Source organism: Ranitomeya variabilis, chromosome 1 (genome assembly GCF_051348905.1).
Source record: "Ranitomeya variabilis isolate aRanVar5 chromosome 1, aRanVar5.hap1, whole genome shotgun sequence".
Taxonomy (NCBI): Eukaryota; Metazoa; Chordata; class Amphibia; order Anura; family Dendrobatidae; genus Ranitomeya; species Ranitomeya variabilis.
The window spans coordinates 733,720,280-733,738,665 of NC_135232.1; positions in this window are offsets into that span (position 1 = coordinate 733,720,280).

Sequence of the window (18,386 nt, forward strand, 5' to 3'; positions counted from 1 at the left end):
TCTATCTGTGACCCTGATTTGCTCTTTGTCATCTATTACCACGGACGCCTATGTCGACTCTGGCGCCGCTTTGAGTCTTATGGATTGGTCCTTTGCCAAACGCTGTGGGTATGATTTAGAGCCTTTGGAGACTCCTATTCCTCTGAAGGGGATTGACTCCACCCCATTGGCTAATAATAAACCACAATACTGGACACAAGTAACTATGCGTATTAATCCGGATCACCAGGAGATTATTCGCTTTCTGGTGCTGTATAATCTACATGATGATTTGGTGCTAGGATTGCCTTGGCTGCAATCTCACAACCCAGTCCTCGACTGGAGAGCTATGTCTGTGTTGAGCTGGGGATGTAAGGGGGCTCATGGGGATGTACCTGTGGTTTCCATTTCATCATCCATTCCCTCTGAAATTCCTGAGTTCCTGTCTGACTATCGTGACGTCTTTGAAGAATCCAAGCTTGGTTCGTTACCTCCGCACCGAGAGTGCGATTGTGCCATAGATTTAATTCCGGGTAGTAAATACCCAAAGGGTCGTTTATTTAATCTGTCTGTGCCTGAACATGCTGCTATGCGAGAATATATAAAGGAGTCCTTGGAAAAGGGACATATTCGTCCATCGTCATCTCCCTTAGGAGCCGGTTTTTTCTTTGTGTCAAAAAAAGACGGCTCTTTGAGACCATGTATTGATTATCGGCTTTTGAATAAAATCTCTGTTAAATATCAATACCCATTGCCGTTGCTGACTGATTTGTTTGCTCGCATAAAGGGGGCCAAGTGGTTCTCTAAGATTGACCTTCGTGGGGCGTATAATTTGGTGCGAATCAGGCAGGGGGATGAGTGGAAAACCGCATTTAATACGCCCGAGGGCCACTTTGAGTATTTAGTGATGCCTTTTGGTCTTTCTAATGCTCCATCAGTTTTCCAGTCCTTTATGCATGATATTTTTCGCGATTATTTGGATAAATTTATGATTGTGTATCTGGATGATATTCTGATTTTTTCGGATGACTGGGACTCTCATGTCCAGCAAGTCAGGAGGGTTTTTCAGGTTTTGCGGTCTAATTCTTTGTGTGTGAAGGGTTCTAAGTGTGTTTTTGGGGTACAGAGGATTTCCTTTTTGGGATATATTTTTTCCCCCTCTTCCATTGAAATGGATCCTGTCAAGGTTCAAGCTATTTGTGATTGGACGCAGCCCTCTTCTCTTAAGAGTCTTCAGAAATTTTTGGGCTTTGCTAACTTTTATCGTCGATTTATTGCTGGTTTTTCGGATATTGCTAAGCCATTGACCGATTTGACTAAGAAGGGTGCTGATGTTGCTGATTGGTCCCCTGATGCTGTGGAGGCCTTTCGGGAGCTTAAGCGCCGTTTTTCCTCTGCCCCTGTGTTGCGTCAGCCTGATGTTGCTCTACCTTTTCAGGTTGAGGTCGACGCTTCTGAGATCGGAGCTGGGGCAGTGTTGTCGCAGAAAAGTTCTGACTGCTCCGTGATGAGGCCTTGTGCCTTCTTTTCCCGTAAATTTTCGCCCGCTGAGCGGAATTATGATGTTGGGAATCGGGAGCTTTTGGCCATGAAGTGGGCTTTTGAGGAGTGGCGCCATTGGCTTGAGGGGGCCAGACATCAGGTGGTGGTATTGACTGACCACAAAAATTTGATTTATCTTGAGACCGCCAGGCGCCTGAATCCTAGACAGGCGCGCTGGTCATTATTTTTCTCTCGGTTTAATTTTGTGGTGTCATACCTACCGGGTTCTAAGAATATTAAGGCGGATGCCCTTTCTAGGAGTTTTGAGCCTGACTCGCCTGGTAACTCTGAGCCCACAGGTATCCTTAAGGATGGAGTGGTATTGTCAGCCGTTTCTCCAGACCTGCGGCGGGCCTTGCAGGAGTTTCAGGCGGAGAGACCTGATCGTTGCCCACCTGATAAACTGTTTGTTCCTGATGATTGGACCAGTAGAGTCATCTCTGAGGTTCATTCTTCTGCGTTGGCAGGTCATCCTGGCATTTTTGGTACCAGGGATTTGGTGGCAAGGTCCTTCTGGTGGCCTTCCCTGTCACGAGATGTGCGAGGCTTTGTGCAGTCTTGTGACGTTTGTGCTCGGGCCAAGCCTTGTTGTTCTCGGGCTAGTGGATTATTGTTGCCCTTGCCTATTCCTAAGAGGCCTTGGACGCACATCTCGATGGATTTTATTTCAGATCTGCCTGTTTCTCAGAAGATGTCTGTCATCTGGGTGGTGTGTGACCGTTTTTCTAAGATGGTCCATTTGGTTCCTCTGCCCAAGTTACCTTCTTCTTCCGAGTTGGTTCCTCTGTTTTTTCAAAATGTTGTTCGTTTGCATGGTATTCCTGAGAATATCGTTTCTGACAGAGGGACCCAATTCGTGTCTAGATTTTGGCGGGCATTCTGTGCTAGGATGGGCATAGATTTATCTTTTTCGTCCGCTTTCCATCCTCAGACGAATGGCCAGACCGAGCGGATTAATCAGACCCTGGAGACATATCTGAGGTGTTTTGTGTCTGCTGACCAGGATGATTGGGTTACTTTTTTGCCATTGGCGGAGTTCGCTCTCAATAATCGGGCCAGCTCTGCCACTTTGGTGTCCCCGTTTTTCTGTAATTCGGGGTTTCATCCTCGATTTTCCTCTGGTCAGGTGGAATCTTCGGATTGTCCTGGAGTGGATGCTGTGGTGGAGAGATTGCATCAGATCTGGGGGCAGGTGGTGGACAATTTGAGGTTGTCCCAGGAGAAGACTCAGCTTTTTGCCAACCGCCACCGTCGTGTTGGTCCTCGGCTTTCTGTTGGGGATTTGGTGTGGTTGTCTTCTCGTTTTGTCCCTATGAGGGTCTCTTCTCCTAAGTTTAAGCCTCGGTTTATCGGCCCGTATAAGATATTGGAGATTCTTAACCCTGTTTCCTTCCGTTTGGACCTCCCTGCATCCTTTTCTATTCATAACGTTTTTCATCGGTCATTATTGCGCAGGTATGAGGTACCGGTTGTGCCTTCCGTTAAGCCTCCTGCTCCGGTGTTGGTTGAGGGTGAGTTGGAGTACGTTGTGGAGAAAATCTTGGACTCTCGTGTTTCCAGACGGAGACTCCAGTATCTGGTCAAGTGGAAGGGATACGGCCAGGAGGATAATTCTTGGGTGAATGCATCTGATGTTCATGCCTCCGATCTGGTTCGTGCCTTTCATAGGGCCCATCCTGATCGCCCTGGTGGTTCTGGTGAGGGTTCGGTGCCCCCTCCTTGAGGGGGGGGTACTGTTGTGAATTTGGATTCTGGGCTCCCCCGGTGGCTACTGGTGGAATTGAACTGGTGTCTTCATCTTCTCTGTTCACCTGTTCCCATCAAGATGTGGGAGTCGCTATATAACCTTGCTGCTCTGTTAGTTGCTTGCCGGTCAACAATGTTATCAGAAGCCTCTCTGTGCTTGTTCCTGCTCCTAGACAACTACTAGATAAGTTGGACTCTTGTCCATGTTTGTTTTTGCATTTTGTTCCAGTTCACAGCTGTAGTTTCGTTACTGTGTCTGGAAAGCTCTTGTGAACGGGAATTGCCACTCTGGTGTTATGAGTTAATGCCAGAGTTTTAAAGTAATTTCTGGATGGTGTTTTTTGATAGGGTTTTCAGCTGACCATGAAAGTGTCCTTTCTGTCTTCTGCTATGTAGTAAGTGGACCTCAAATTTGCTAAACCTATTTTCATACTACGTTTGTTATTTCATCTCAACTCACCGCCAATACATGTGGGGGGCCTCTGTCTCCTTTCGGGGTATTTCTCTAGAGGTGAGCTAGGACTAATATTTTCCTCTGCTAGCTTTATTTAGTCCTCCGGCTGGGCTGGGCATCTAGAATCAACGTAGGCATGCTACCCGGCCACTGCTAGTTGTGCGTTAGGTTTAGTTCATGGTCAGCTCAGTTCCCATCTTCCAAGAGCTAGTTCCTATATATGCTTATGCTATGTTCTCTTGCCATTGAGATCATGACACCCCTCCGACTGACCCTGGACCTCAGCGGTGCAAGCGTCTGCCTCCGTTCCTAAGAATGCAGTGAGTGAAGGACCTGCGATGACGTCACGGTCACGCGACCGCTCACGTTACCGCTCATGTGACCGCGACGTCACCGAAGGTCCTTCACTCACTGCATTCTTAGGAACGGAGGCAGACGCTTGCACCGCTGAGGTCCAGGGTCCGTCGGAGGGGTGAGTATATCCATATTTTTTATTTTTATTCTTTATTTTTTACATGAGTATGGATCCCAGGGCCTGAAGGAGAGTCTCCTCTCCTTCAGACCCTGGGAACCATCCAGGATCGCTCTGTGCACCGGGGTATAAGACGACCCCCGACTTTTGGGACAATTTTTAGGGGTTAAAAAGTCATCTTATACGCCGGAAAACATGGTAGTTATATTGTAAATAGGGAGCAGTATTATAGAAATTACATTTTTGTACATAGGAGCAGTATTATAGAAGTTGTGTTATTCTACATAGTGGCAGTATTTAATCATCATATTTGGACTTACATATAAAATAGCCAAAATGAAGAGATCCAGAATAGAATTAAAAAGTACAATGCTTTATCGATACATTATTAAAAAAAATATATATATAGAACAGTGCAGTATAATACAAGAGCGCCCTATCTAAGGGTGGGACGGTGAGTCACAATATTCAATTTTAAAGACCCATGTCAAAAACAGGTATATTCCGTATGGTAAACACTCCTATCCATGCTATCCAGCTCAATATTGGCCACCTAAGTATGCACACAATAAAATATATGTATATATTACCAGAAGCAGAGATCGGATGAATAACCACCTTGTAGCAAGCACAGCGTCCCACCTCACCCCAACGCACGTTTCGCAACTAGCTTCTTCCAGGAGGGTGTCTGGGGTGGGCGAGTGAAGGGTTTTTGTAGAAAACTGGCACCAATAGATGAGAAGATAGGAATAACGTGACCGAAAGGATTGCTGAACAGGTACCAGGCATTATCGGCACATGAGAACTCCTCCCCACTTCCTGAAGATAACATCACTTTCGGACATGCGCTCACCGGAACACAGTTGAAATGCAAGCGGTCCAGTAAAGAGCACATCCGGAAGTGTACAGGGTAGGGAGAGAGCGCATGCGCACTGCTCGGACCAAAAACTGCTGTACTGAGGGAAAATAGCATGTGACGTGAAAAGAACCAACTAGCACCAGTTTGGGTGAATGCGTGACTGAAGGACAATCACAGATGGAAACTGTCCATATAGTATATATTAAAGTGCATAGTGCTTATCCCAATTAAAATATATTAATAATAATTGTGCCTTTAATTATTCTGCATAAGTGACATATTTTATTACTATATAGTTTACCAATTAAAAGTGACATAGTGCATATTGTGAACCTATTCGGTTAGTTCTATAATAAAGAACAAAACCCATAAATGTGACATCGTGCAATTAATAATAATATCTCAGTGTAATTTATTATTGCAGTGAAATCACTTAATGAGGTGCATGAAATATAAATAATTCATAATTAAATATCTTATACTCATATATAGGGATAATACCCCATAATGCTTCAAAAAAATGCTATACACTATACCACTTCAAAAAATTACCGTACACTCCCCCAGACCATCACAGGGTGACAGGTATTTTTTATCTCATTTATTTTCCTTTCTCCAAGTTACACATTTACATGAACATTAATAGAAATATGTTTTATTTTTGACGTCTATATGGGGCAGTGTTGTTGCTGTTTCAGTTGGGGAAGGTTTTAGCCCAATTTGTAGGATCGTACTTTAATTGCTTTAATAGGTAACAGGCACTTTTCTTTAGCTATAAAAGTGCTCAGATTATTATCAGACGTCACTCTGGGCTACCAAGATTGCACATTGGAGCTAGCAATCTGGCGCTCACTTCTATAATGGGTCTTGGTCCTAATTGCCTTTTGGTGGTCAATGTAATCAAGAAAATATAAACCTGTTAGGTAGAAGGGAAAACAAAATCCCATGGCAGTAAATCAGTTTTTCCCTGTGCACACTTGCAAGGCCTTGGATATATGGCTGCACATAAATGATGCATTGTGATGATCTCTGATAATAACAACCTCTTCCTGGAGGAAACCAGCGAGCCCTCCTGCCTTGCACACTGACCTCTCTCTGATGGATTCCTGTAGAATAATGTCTTTTTTTAATATGTGTCTTCATTAATTCAAATGTATCACTTGTTATAAAACTGGAATCACAAGGACATACTATGAGGTTTTACTTTGTGTTGTGAGTTGTGGAAGACATGATAATAAACTAAACATTTAGCAAAAAAAATCTAACCAATATTATCCCGTGTTAATAAACCAAAAGGAAGATCAGATCAGCAATGTTGTATTAAAGTTTTTTCTTATAGAAAGAATGTTTTTCCAGCCGGAAGTATAGCGGTAAATTTGACAACTTTTGTAATTGGAGGAAAAGACCATCTTTGCTAGTGACCATGATACAGAGCTGGGGAGGGAGGGAGCGGGTATGTTGAAATGATGGATGACAATGTTCTGATGAGACACAGAATAGTGGAAATTTTGGGGTCTACTGCTGAAGAAAATGTATGGGATAAGAGGAATCTGGTACATTGCTGCAATTAAGGCACTGAAAGTAGTCGGGAAAGGAATAGGGAAACGACAATTTTCTCTATTAGGTTGCTGGAAAAGCAGACCTGGAATAACATTATGAAATGCACTAAAAAATTGGAAATAATAATACTCAAAAAGGAGAAAATATTTGATTTGAGAAGGTCGAATGGTCCGGCTGTAAATTTGGTGTGTGATTGGCTTGGTGCATGGAAAGCTGGGCAGGAATGACTTTCTTCCTAAGGCAGACTGGGAAAGGGTGATCTGTGATATTGACAAGCTGGTTGTGGATGATTGTCACAGATAAGAGAGCTGGAAAATTGATTTTGCTCTCTCATCATGGAACAACATGGAGTAGCTGGAGCAGGAATGGTCTAGCACATAGCAAAAGTGCACATAAGAGAGCTGGAGAAAGAGTAATCTAGTACATAAGAGAGCTGGAGAGGAGTGGTCTACCACATAAGAGCGCTGGGGAGAAGTGGTCTACCAAATAATAGAGCTGGGAGAGCATGGGCTACCAGATAAGAGGGATGGGAAGAAGTGGGCTACCAGATAAGAAAGCTGAGGAGTGGTCTACCACATAAGAGCGCTGGGGAGGAGTGGTCTACCAAATAATAGAGCTGGGAGAGCATGGGCTACCAGATAAGAGGGATTGGAAGAAGTGGGCTATCAGATAAGGGGGATGGGAAGAAGTGTGCTACCAGATAAGAAAGCTGAGGAGTGGTGTACCAGATAAGAGAGCTAGTGCGAAGTGCTCTAGTACAAAATAGAGCTGGGAAGGAGTGGTCTGCCAGATAAGAGAGCTTGGGTGGAGGGGTCTACCAAATAAGAGAGCTGGGGAGGAGTTATCTCCCATATAAGATAGTGGGAGAAAGAGTGGTTTAGCACATAGCAAAGTTGAATGATAAGTAGACTCCCACATAAGAAATTTGGAGTAGGTGTTGTCTACTACTCAAAAAAGCTGAATGATGTGTGGACTAGGAAACATAAAAGCTAGAGAAGCAGTGACTTATCCACATTAGACCACTGGAAAAGGAGTGTGATACAAGATATAAAAGCTGGGGTTGAGTCGTCTACCAGATAAAAGAGCTGGGAGGAATGGTCTACCATATTAGAGACCTGGGGCAGAATGGTTTAGTACAGAACAGAGCTAGGGAGTATCTATCTCCTACCTACCACATAAGTGTGAAGAAAGGGTGTAGAAGTTTCCTGGCACATCTGTCACATATGAGATTTGAAGGAGAAATTGCCTGGAACATGGGCGACCACTGGGAGATCTTTGTCATTTTATTATCATGTACTCATTCTTTTCAAGAGGTTGCAAAGCTAAAAAATATTCATTGTTAAATGTGGTTAAAATAACAAATTATTGAATTTTATACAAATAACTTATCAAAATTGTCTGGATCTGAAAAAATCTCCTCCGTTCCCAGTAGCCTCACTTTTGGCTTGTGCGGTGCACATAGAGGACAGACATGGAGGCTGGCTTAGCCATTCAAATGAGATAGTCAACCAGCCCAATTAACACACTGTAAGCTCTGATGATGTGCCAACATAGGAAAAGCCAAAAAAAACCTACTGGGAGCTGGGACTGGAGCAGATATACAGAAATAAGTCATAAAATTAATTTCAACTACATTTCTTTATAGTAGTGATGAGCGAATATACTCGTTACTCGAGATTTCTAGAGCACGCTCGGGGGTCCTGCGAGTATTTGTTAGCTCTCGGAGATTTAGTTTTCATCGCCGCAGCTGAATGATTTACATCTGTTAGCCAGCATAAGTACATGTGGGGATTCACTAGCCACCAGGCAACCCCCACATGTACTTATGCTGGCTATCAGATGTAAATCATTCAGCTGCGTCGATGAAAACTAAATCTCCGAGAGCTAAAAAATACTCGGAGGACCCCCGAGCGTGCTCGTGAAATCTCGAGTTACGAGTATATTCGCTCATCACTAATAATTAGTTTTTTCAACTGGACAAGTTCTTTAATTCAAGCGTTATGCGGATCACTCATGTTCAAGTGAAATTTTCCCTTTAAATCTTTGATGAATTTTAATGAAAATTTGGTAATAAATAAAGGTGACAGTAATTGGCTGAGAGTGGAAATAACATAAAAGCAGTGCGGCCGGTGAAGGGCAATGATCAGTAAAGCATTTTACATCTTTAATTTGACAGATGAATAAGAAAAAGTTGCAATAAGAGCAAAACGATCAAACAAGACAGTGAAATATTCCTTTTCATGCATAGGGGAAATCATCGCAGTTTAGAAATCAATAGACTGCAAAACATTGCTTCTCCTCCATCTAAAAACCTCATTGCCGTGCTTCCTTCAGTGAGCAGACTTATGTGAACCGAGCCGAGCGGATGCTAAAAAACAGTCAGACTAATAATCTCGGTCACTGGCATTTATGTGTGACCAATATACTTATGGCTGGTGCGGCATTCATCTTACCTAGTTATTTCTGTTGGGAAAGGGTTAAATGCTAGAAAAGGTGAATTCTCCTTCTCAAGGCTGTTGACTGTTTCTATCCCGATTGATACAATATAAAGTTTAGATATCTGTTGTAGATAAATAAAAACAAAACAAACTAAATTCAATTTTTTTATATATTTTATGAGGTTTTAGTAAAACATTTTTAATAGTAAGTTAGCGGATAACAATAAGAAATCCCAAGTCCTGGGTCATAGTAAACCCATAGGTCTTGTATTATTTCCACTAATTGGCTCTATCAGCGGCAAATTACATGTGCTGAGCTGGGTGACGTAGTGACAGGGGTGAGCGACACATGAGCAGAGGTGAAGAAAAAAGAAACATTATATTCTGACAACCGCAGCGTAACAAAGTGACGAGAAAGTATAATAACCGTATTCAGGTTCAGCTGTTTACCATCTCACTAGTAACTCTGCTCATACATGTAGGAGTTCAGATCAAATGCTGACAATATAAATTGTATGCAGCCAAAAATAGCAGAATATTAACAACTAGATGGTGGCCCGATTCTAACGAATCGGGTATTCTACAATATGCATGTCCATGTAGTATCGTAGTGTCTTTCCCAGCCACGTAGTATATTGCACAGCCCACATAGTATATTGCCCAGTTACGTAGTATATTGCCCAGTGACGTAGTATATTGCCCAGTCACGTAGTATATTGCCCAGCCACGTAGTATATTGCCCAGCCACGTAGTATATTGCCCAGCCACGTAGTATACAGCACAGCCACGTAGTATATTTCACAGTCCACATAGTATATTGCCCAGTGACGTAGTATATTGCCCTGTGACGTAGTATATTGCCCAGTGACGTAGTATATTGCCCAGTGACGTAGTATATTGCCCAGCCCACGTAGTATATTGCCCAGTTACGTAGTATATTGCACAGCTACGTAGTATATTGCCCAGCCACGTAGTATATTGCACAGTCCACATAGTATATTGCCCAGTGACGTAGTATATTGCCCAGTGACGTAGTATATTGCCCAGTGACGTAGTATATTGCCCAGCCCACATAGTATATTGCCCAGTGACGTAGTATATTGCCCAGTGACGTAGTATATTGCCCAGCCACGTAGTATATTGCCCAGTGACGTAGTATATTGCCCAGTGACGTAGTATATTGCCCAGGTACGTAGTATATTGCCCAGTGACGTAGTATATTGCCCAGCCACGTAGTATATTGCACAGCCCACATAGTATATTGCCCAGTGACGTATTATATTGCCCTGTGACGTAGTATATTGCCCAGTGACGTAGTATATTGCCCAGGTACGTAGTATATTGCCCAGTGACGTAGTATATTGCCCAGCCACGTAGTATATTGCACAGCCCACATAGTATATTGCCCAGTGACGTATTATATTGCCCTGTGACGTAGTATATTGCCCAGTGACGTAGTATATTGCCCAGTGACGTAGTATATTGCCCAGTCACGTAGTATATTGCCCAGGTACGTAGTATATTGCCCAGTGACGTAGTATATTGCCCTGTTACGTAGTATACAGCATAGAGCCACGTAGTATATTGCACAGCGACGTAGTATACAGCACAGAGCCACGTAGTATATTGCCCAGCCACGTAGTATATTGCCCAGTGACGTAGTTTATTGCCCAGTGACATAGTATACAGCACAGAGCCACATAGTATATTGCACAGCGACGTAGTATACAGCACACAGCCACGTAGTATATTGCCCAGTTACGTAGTATATTGCCCTGTTACGTAGTATATTGCCCAGTGACGTAGTTTATTGCCCAGTGACATAGTATACAGCACAGAGCCACGTAGTATATTGCACAGCGACGTAGTATACAGCACAGAGCCACGTAGTATATTGCCCAGCCACGTAGTATATTGGCCAGTGATGTAGTATATTGCCCAGCGATGTAGTTTACAGCACAGAGCCACGTAGTATATTGCCCAGCCACGTAGTATATTGCCCAGTGACGTAGTTTATTGCCCAGTGACATAGTATACAGCACAGAGCCACATAGTATATTGCACAGCGACGTAGTATACAGCACACAGCCACGTAGTATATTGCCCAGTTACGTAGTATATTGCCCTGTTACGTAGTATATTGCCCAGTGACGTAGTTTATTGCCCAGTGACATAGTATACAGCACAGAGCCACGTAGTATATTGCACAGCGACGTAGTATACAGCACAGAGCCACGTAGTATATTGCCCAGCCACGTAGTATATTGGCCAGTGACGTAGTATATTGCCCAGCGATGTAGTTTACAGCACAGAGCCACGTAGTATATTGCACAGCCTCGCAGTATATTGGCCAGTCACGTAGTATATTGCCCAGTGACGTAGTATACAGAACAGAGCCACGTAGTATATTGCCCAGCCACGTAGTATACAGCACAGAGCAACGTAGTATATTGCCCAGCTGCATAGTATATTGCCCAGCCACGTATGTCACAGGTTAAAAAATAAAAAATAAACATACTCACCTTCCGAGGCGCCCCTTTTAGTTCTGTCGCCTGTGTTCGGTGCAGGCGGCAGCTTCCGGTCCTAGGGTGAGATGACGTCGCGGTCACATGACTGACGTCACGGCAGGTCCTTCTCGCGCAGGGCCTGCGATGACGTTGCGGTCACATGACCGTGACGTCATGGCAGGTCCTTGTTGCGCAGGCGTGCAGGGCCTGCGATGACATCGTGGTCACATTACCGTGACGTCATGGAAGGTCCTTCTGGCATACCATCCTTGGCACCGGAACGTCACAAGGAGCAGGAAAGGCAGCAGAAGGGGAGTATATAATGATTTTTTAATTTTTTTTATTATTTTTAACATTAGATGTTTTTACTATTGACGCCGCATAGGCAGCATCAATAGTAAAAACTTGGTCACACAGGGTTAATAGCGGCGGTAACGGAGTGAGTTACCCGCGGCATAACGCGGTCCGTTACCGCTAGCATTAACCCTGTGTGAGCGGTGACTGTGGGGAGTATGGAGCAGGCGCCGGGCACTGACTGCAGGGGAGTAGGAAGGGACTAATTGGACTGTGGCCGTCGCTGATTGGTCGCGGCAGCCATGACAGGCAGCTAGCGAGACCAATCCGTAACGCGGGATTTCCGTGATGGAAGTTGCCGACAGAAAGAGAAAGACGGAAGTACCCCTTAGACAATTATATATATAGATGTATGTGGCTACAACACAATGAACTTATATATTCACTATAATAGTCAAGATAACACACAAGTAAATGATGCAACCAGCAACAGCCTGTCTCCATATAGATGATGGTATGGAAACAGTTCACTCGTTTTGTACATAGAATACATTAAGTTATTAACCTCATTCTGAACTACATTCTTCATTGTACTGCAGAGCTGCACTCAATATTCTGCTGGTATAGTCTGTACAGTCACTGTGTACATACAGTACATTACAGCACTCATTGTTTTAGCTGCACTCCGCCAGCAGAATAGTGAGTGCAGCTCTGGGGTATAATACAGGATGTAACTGAGGATCAGTACATGATCAGTAATGTAATGTATGTACACAGTGACTCCACCAGCAGAATAGTGAGTGCAGCTCTGGAGTGTAATACAGGATGTAACTCAGGATCAGTACAGGATCAGTAATGTAATGTAATGTACACAGTGACTGTAGCAGCAGAATAGTGAGCACAGCTCTGGAATATAATACAGGATGCAATTCAGGATCAGTAATGTAATGTATGTACACAGTGACTGCACCAGCAGAATAGTGAGTGCAGCTCTGGAATATAATACAGGATGTAATTCAGGACCAGTAATGTAATGTATGTACACAGTGACTGGACCAGCAGAATAGTGAGTGCAGCTCTGGAGTATAATAGAGGACGTAACTCAGGATCAGTAATGTAATGTATGTACACAGTGACTGCACCAGCAGAATAGTGAGTGCAGCTCTGGAGTATAATACAGGAAGTGACTCAGGATCAGTAATGTAATGTATGTACACAGTGACTGCACCAGTAGAATAGTGAGTGCAGCTCTAGAATATAATACCAAGATGTAATTCAGGACCAGTAATGTAATGTATGTACACAGTGACTGGACCAGCAGAATAGTGAGTGCAGCTCTGGAGTATAATACAGGACGTAACTCTGGATCAGTAATGTAATGTATGTACACAGTGACTGCACCAGCAGAATAGTGAGTGCAGATCTGGAATATAATACAGGATGTAATTCAGGATCAGTAATGTAATGTGTGTACACAGTGACTGCACCAGCAGAATAGTGAGTGCAGCTCTGGAAAATAATACAGGATGTAATTCAGGACCAGTAATGTAATGTAATGTATGTACACAGTGATTGCACCAGCAGAATAGTGATTGCAGCTCTGGAGTATAATACAGGATGTAATTCAGGACCAGTAATGTAATGTATGTACACAGTGACTGCTCCAGCAGGATAGTGGGTGCAGCTCTGCTCAGCTGCTACTCACTGTGCTGATTGTGGGTGTGGTCGCTGCTGAACCTGCAGTGTGCTCCTGAGCTCCTGAGAACCACCACCTCTCCGCCCGGGGACCTGCTCTCTCTCTTATCCAGGGAGTGAGTGGGTTTCCTGGGATGAATGAGGGGGCCAAGTCCCAGGCTTCTGCTTCCCAGACCAGGCTGGCGGGGGGCAGAAGGAACCAGCAACCAGCCTGCACATCAGAAGATTCGGGGGTGAGACGCTCCACCAGGAGTCGCAGCAATGTGGCTCCTACTCCCCCCAGGTCTGCAGAGACCCAGAGAAGCCGCAAGGCTTCCAACATGGAGGAGAAGCCTGCCAGCGTGCAGGATGACAGCCCTTCCGGAGTGCTCACGGAGGTGAGGCTGACCTCACTGAGGAGGGTTGGGCGCTGCAGAGACCCCGGGAGTCTGTGTCCACCTATGCCTCCCGGGTCATGAGCCACCTTCGTGAGTATGAAGAGGCAAGCATGAGATTGAGAAGGCTCCGGGAGGAGCTGCGCTGCACAAGCGCAAAAGCTGCAGGCGCCTCCAGACCCAGGAAGACGCAATTCTGAAGCATGAAATTAATGACCTGGAGGTAAGAAAAGCCTTTATCCAAGAAAAAAAGTGGACCATTTAAAGAAAAATTGCAAAATGAAGACCGATTCAGAGAAATGGCTGATAACAGAGAGCAAAGGCAGAAAGGGCTGCAGCCTGGGAGCCAGGTGGATGATGATGATGATGATGAGAAGGAGGATGACCAGCAGAAAGCCCCACCTGGCAGCCTGCTTAGTCACTCACAGGCCACGTGCAGCGAGCTCCCTGCTGGACAGGCGACAATGACATCTCGTCGCAGTTCTGCTGGCTCTGGGGAGGACCGTGACAACATTGGCCAGGGAGGGGCGCTAATGGCAGAGATCAAGCTCCTGGAGTCCCCAGTGTGCCTTCAGAACTTCCATCTTGGTGATGATTTACCAGAGGAGGCACCTGGGGGCCGGAAAAAAAAGGTGAAGAAGATCAAACCTAAGCTGCAGGAAGCGGTAAGCTATGTGTATGCCCCTCTCCCTGTACCCCCTGAGTCAGCTGCAGGGTCATCTTGCTGTATAAGCCCCGTTGCCCAGCCCAGCCCGGGTTCTGCTGTGGATCCGGTGCAAAGGCGCGGGGAGACTACAAAGCAATGTAGTGAGGCACAGAGCTCCGTCTCTGCTTGTAGTAGCGGGGACGTAGCAGCAGGTGCATCAGCCGAGAGGCTGGACAGTGAGGGCGGCCCGGCGGCGGGCGAAAAATGAGGCCACGATACTGTGGTGCGCTCCCCAGTGGGAGGGGGGAGCAGCCCGGTGTCAGGGGCAGCTCCGGTAGCCTCGGTGCCCCTGAATGCTGTTGCCGCTGTTCACTTAGTTGAGAAGCGGCGGCAGTGTGAGGGGGTTACCGGGGCTGGGCGTTCCGGTCCTCCCACCAAAGTCCTGTTCTCTGTTGGCGCCGCGGGTCAACAAGATCCTGATGCTAAGGATCAGCGGTGCCTCACAGCAGCTAACGATCAACGGCGCCTGGTAGCAACCATGAAGCAGCGGAAAATATCAACTGATGATGCGGAGGGCACACATAAAACCAGGGGTGAGGTCACCTCCAGTTCTGTGGAGGAGACTCAGCCCCTTGTGCCTGATGATGCGGAGGCCAAAATGTCACCCCCTGTTGTCACTGGTCCAGCAGGAGTGAATGTGGTGGTGGGTATGGATGAGGAAAACTCTTTGCCTAGTGGTGTGGTTGCTGGTTTGGTGGAGGGTGAGGAGGTTATGGAGGTGGGTAATGGTGATGCTGTTGGTGTGGATGTGGTCACTGGTCCGGTTGCCCCCCCGGTGGTGGCAGCGCCTGTCAGAAGTTATGCCGCTGTCACCTCCGGGGGAAATAGGGCGTCCTCCTCGTCTCCGGGCTCTGGGGACGGCATTTTGCAACGGCGTCTCCTGGAGGCTCTAAAGAAGGGAGAGAGATCACTAATGGTAGAGGGTCGAGAGGTTGATCTATCCTTCTGGATAGAGAGGCATGGCCTCGGGGCCTTCCGAGATCAAAGAGGGGGGGATACAGTGTGGTCCCTCCCAACAGCCGGGCCGGGTAGTGTGCGTAGGAATGTGGTCCGTCTTCGGTGGAGGGGCAGTGATGCATGTCCTCCAAGGTCGAAGGTTGTGGAGCTCCTGCTGAGGATGGGCTTCAAGGCGATTGACATCTACGCCTTGATACATCCCTATTCCACACCTGAGTTTGATGTCAGCTTTGTTCGGCCGGAGGGGCTTGAACTTTTCTGGTCGAACTATGAGTTGGCAAAAAATGAGCCCAGCTGGCGAGACTTTGCCGTTCAGGCGGTGTCTCGCCAAAATCAAGTCAAGAAAGTGACCGTGATGACATGTAACGAGTCGCTTTCTTGTTATGACATCATGACGTGGCTTGGCCGGTATGGAGAGGTAGTGGAGATGCCAAAGAAAAACCGTGACGAGTTTGGTATCTGGTCAGGGGCCTGGACGTTTATGGTAAAACTTAAGCGTTCAGGTGGTACGGTTGCCCACATACCATCATCTGCCTTCCTGGGTAGGGATCGTATCCTGGTCTTCTACCAGGGGCAACCGAAGCTCTGTCACAGGTGCGACGACCCCACACACTTCAGCGCAAACTGCACTGTGCAGAAGTGTGCATTGTGTGGGGATGTCGGCCATCTTGCTGCATCTTGTGTGGAGATTAGGTGCCACCTGTGTGGTGAGTTAGGTCACCCATTCAGCCGTTGTCCTCGCTCCTTCGCTAACGCAGTCGTGACCCCGGTGGGAGAAAGCCTTGAGGCTGATTCTGCTGGGGAAGGGACTAGCAAGGGTGAGGGAGCTGAGGGGCCAAGGAAGAAAAGCAATAAAAAGACGCCTGCCCAGCTAAGGCGTCTAGACAAGCGCAGACAGGATAGGGAGCTGGGCGAGCCTCGGGCTACTGGGGCGGCCCCTGTCCTGGATGCCAGTCTTGCTGCTGAGGCCCCAAGGGATGATGAGTTGGATGAGGAGGTCAGGAGGATCCACAGGGAGGAGAGTGCCACTGCCTCAGAGTCCTCCCATTATGAAAGTATGGATGAGGATAATAGGCAATGGCTAGAGGACAAGCGTAAGCTCGACACCAAAAAGAAGAGAAAGTAGGGAGAAAAAAAATCTTCTCTCACTCTGACCAAGGTACCTAAGGAAGGAAAAACCGACTCCCCTCTGGTTGGTCTTTCTAACCGGTTCCAAGCCCTTGAAAACATCTCTTCCTCTGAGGAGGAAGCTGAGGGTGAGGTTCTGGCTTCGGCGGGGCTCACAGGGGGCGCCGAGTCTCCTCCTTCTGGGAACGTAAGATCTTTGGAGGGAGGGACTGGCCCAGAGTCCAGAGACGAGGACGAAAAAAATAAAAAACGCGTGGAAATGGATACCTCCATGTCATTAAAGAGGGGGAAGGATTCCTCCTCTGAGGCAGAGGATAAGGGGAGTGGGAAAAAGAAAGCCATCTAACTCAATCACCAATGATGGTGGAACCCGCTCCGTTGAGGCTGGCGTCCATTAATGTCGCCAGCATAAAGTCAAATACAGCTAGATTTGCGGCCTTTGATTTTCTCAGCCGGGTTGAACCTGACATTTTCTTTTTGCAAGAGACCAGGCTGCCAAACATGGCAGATGTGTTTAAAGCTAAGAGGGAGTGGAGACTCGGGCCCTCCTATTGGTCTCTTGTGGCCGAGCCGTATAGTGGAGTGGCGGTCCTTTTTACCGCACCGGTGGAATGCCGATGGGTTATTGAGTTAGAAATGGGGAGGTGCCTGATCTTAGATGTCCTCATGAAGGGACAAGAGCTCCGGCTCATTAACATCTATGGTCCCCAATCTAAGTGGGACCGGAAGTGTCTCTTTATGAGGATCAAGCCCTACCTTTTTACAAGTCGGCAGGTTGTCTTTGGAGGGGACTTCAATGCTGTCACGAGGCCCCGAGATAGAGGAGGTTCCAGAGACAAGCTGACTTATGATAGCGTCGCCCTTAATAGTATAGCTAGTGAGGCTCGCCTGGTGGATGTCCACATTCGGCACACCCCAGGCCACGAGGGGTTCACCTATCATAGAGGTAACTGTAGGTCCAGAATAGATAGGTTTTATTTAAAGGAGGAAGCTGTCTCTTCAGCAGTGTCTGTTGTTGAGGTGGAGTTCTCCGACCACTGTTTAATTTTGTTTTCTCTGAATGTTACAGAGACCCTCCGGATGGGAAGAGGCTTTTGGAGGCTCAATTCGTCTCTCTTGGAAGAAGCGGAGATAAGACAGTCCTTTGAGGATTTTCTTCAGAGCCAGGTACCCTTACTGGATCTTTGTAGTAGTAGGTCAGAGTGGTGGGAGATGTTCAAGGAAAGGGTGGCGAGATTCTTCCGCCAGCTCTCGAGCCTCAGGAGTCTGAGCAGGTACCGCCTGTATCAGGGTCTGAGGAGGAAACTCAATCATCTTGTCTCAACTGGAGGTAGCCGCGAGGAGATCTCCAGAGTGAAATCTTTGCTTATGAGGTGTCAGTACGATAGACACGCATCTTTGGTTTTTGAGAGGGATTACAGGAAGTAACGCTCGCCCGACCCTTACAGAAACTGCAAGATGTCAGTGAATAGTAAAGTGGTTACAGGACTGGTCGACACTACAGGGTCCTTGAGGCGATCCAGATCAGGGATCCTGGAGGTTGTCAGATCCTTCTACTCGCACCTCTTGGGGAAGAGGGATCTTGATTGGGATGAGATGTCGGCTTTCCTGGCAGAAGCTGTCCCCGAACCAGGGGTAGACCCCTCTCTTGACGTTTTGACAGAAATGATCAGGG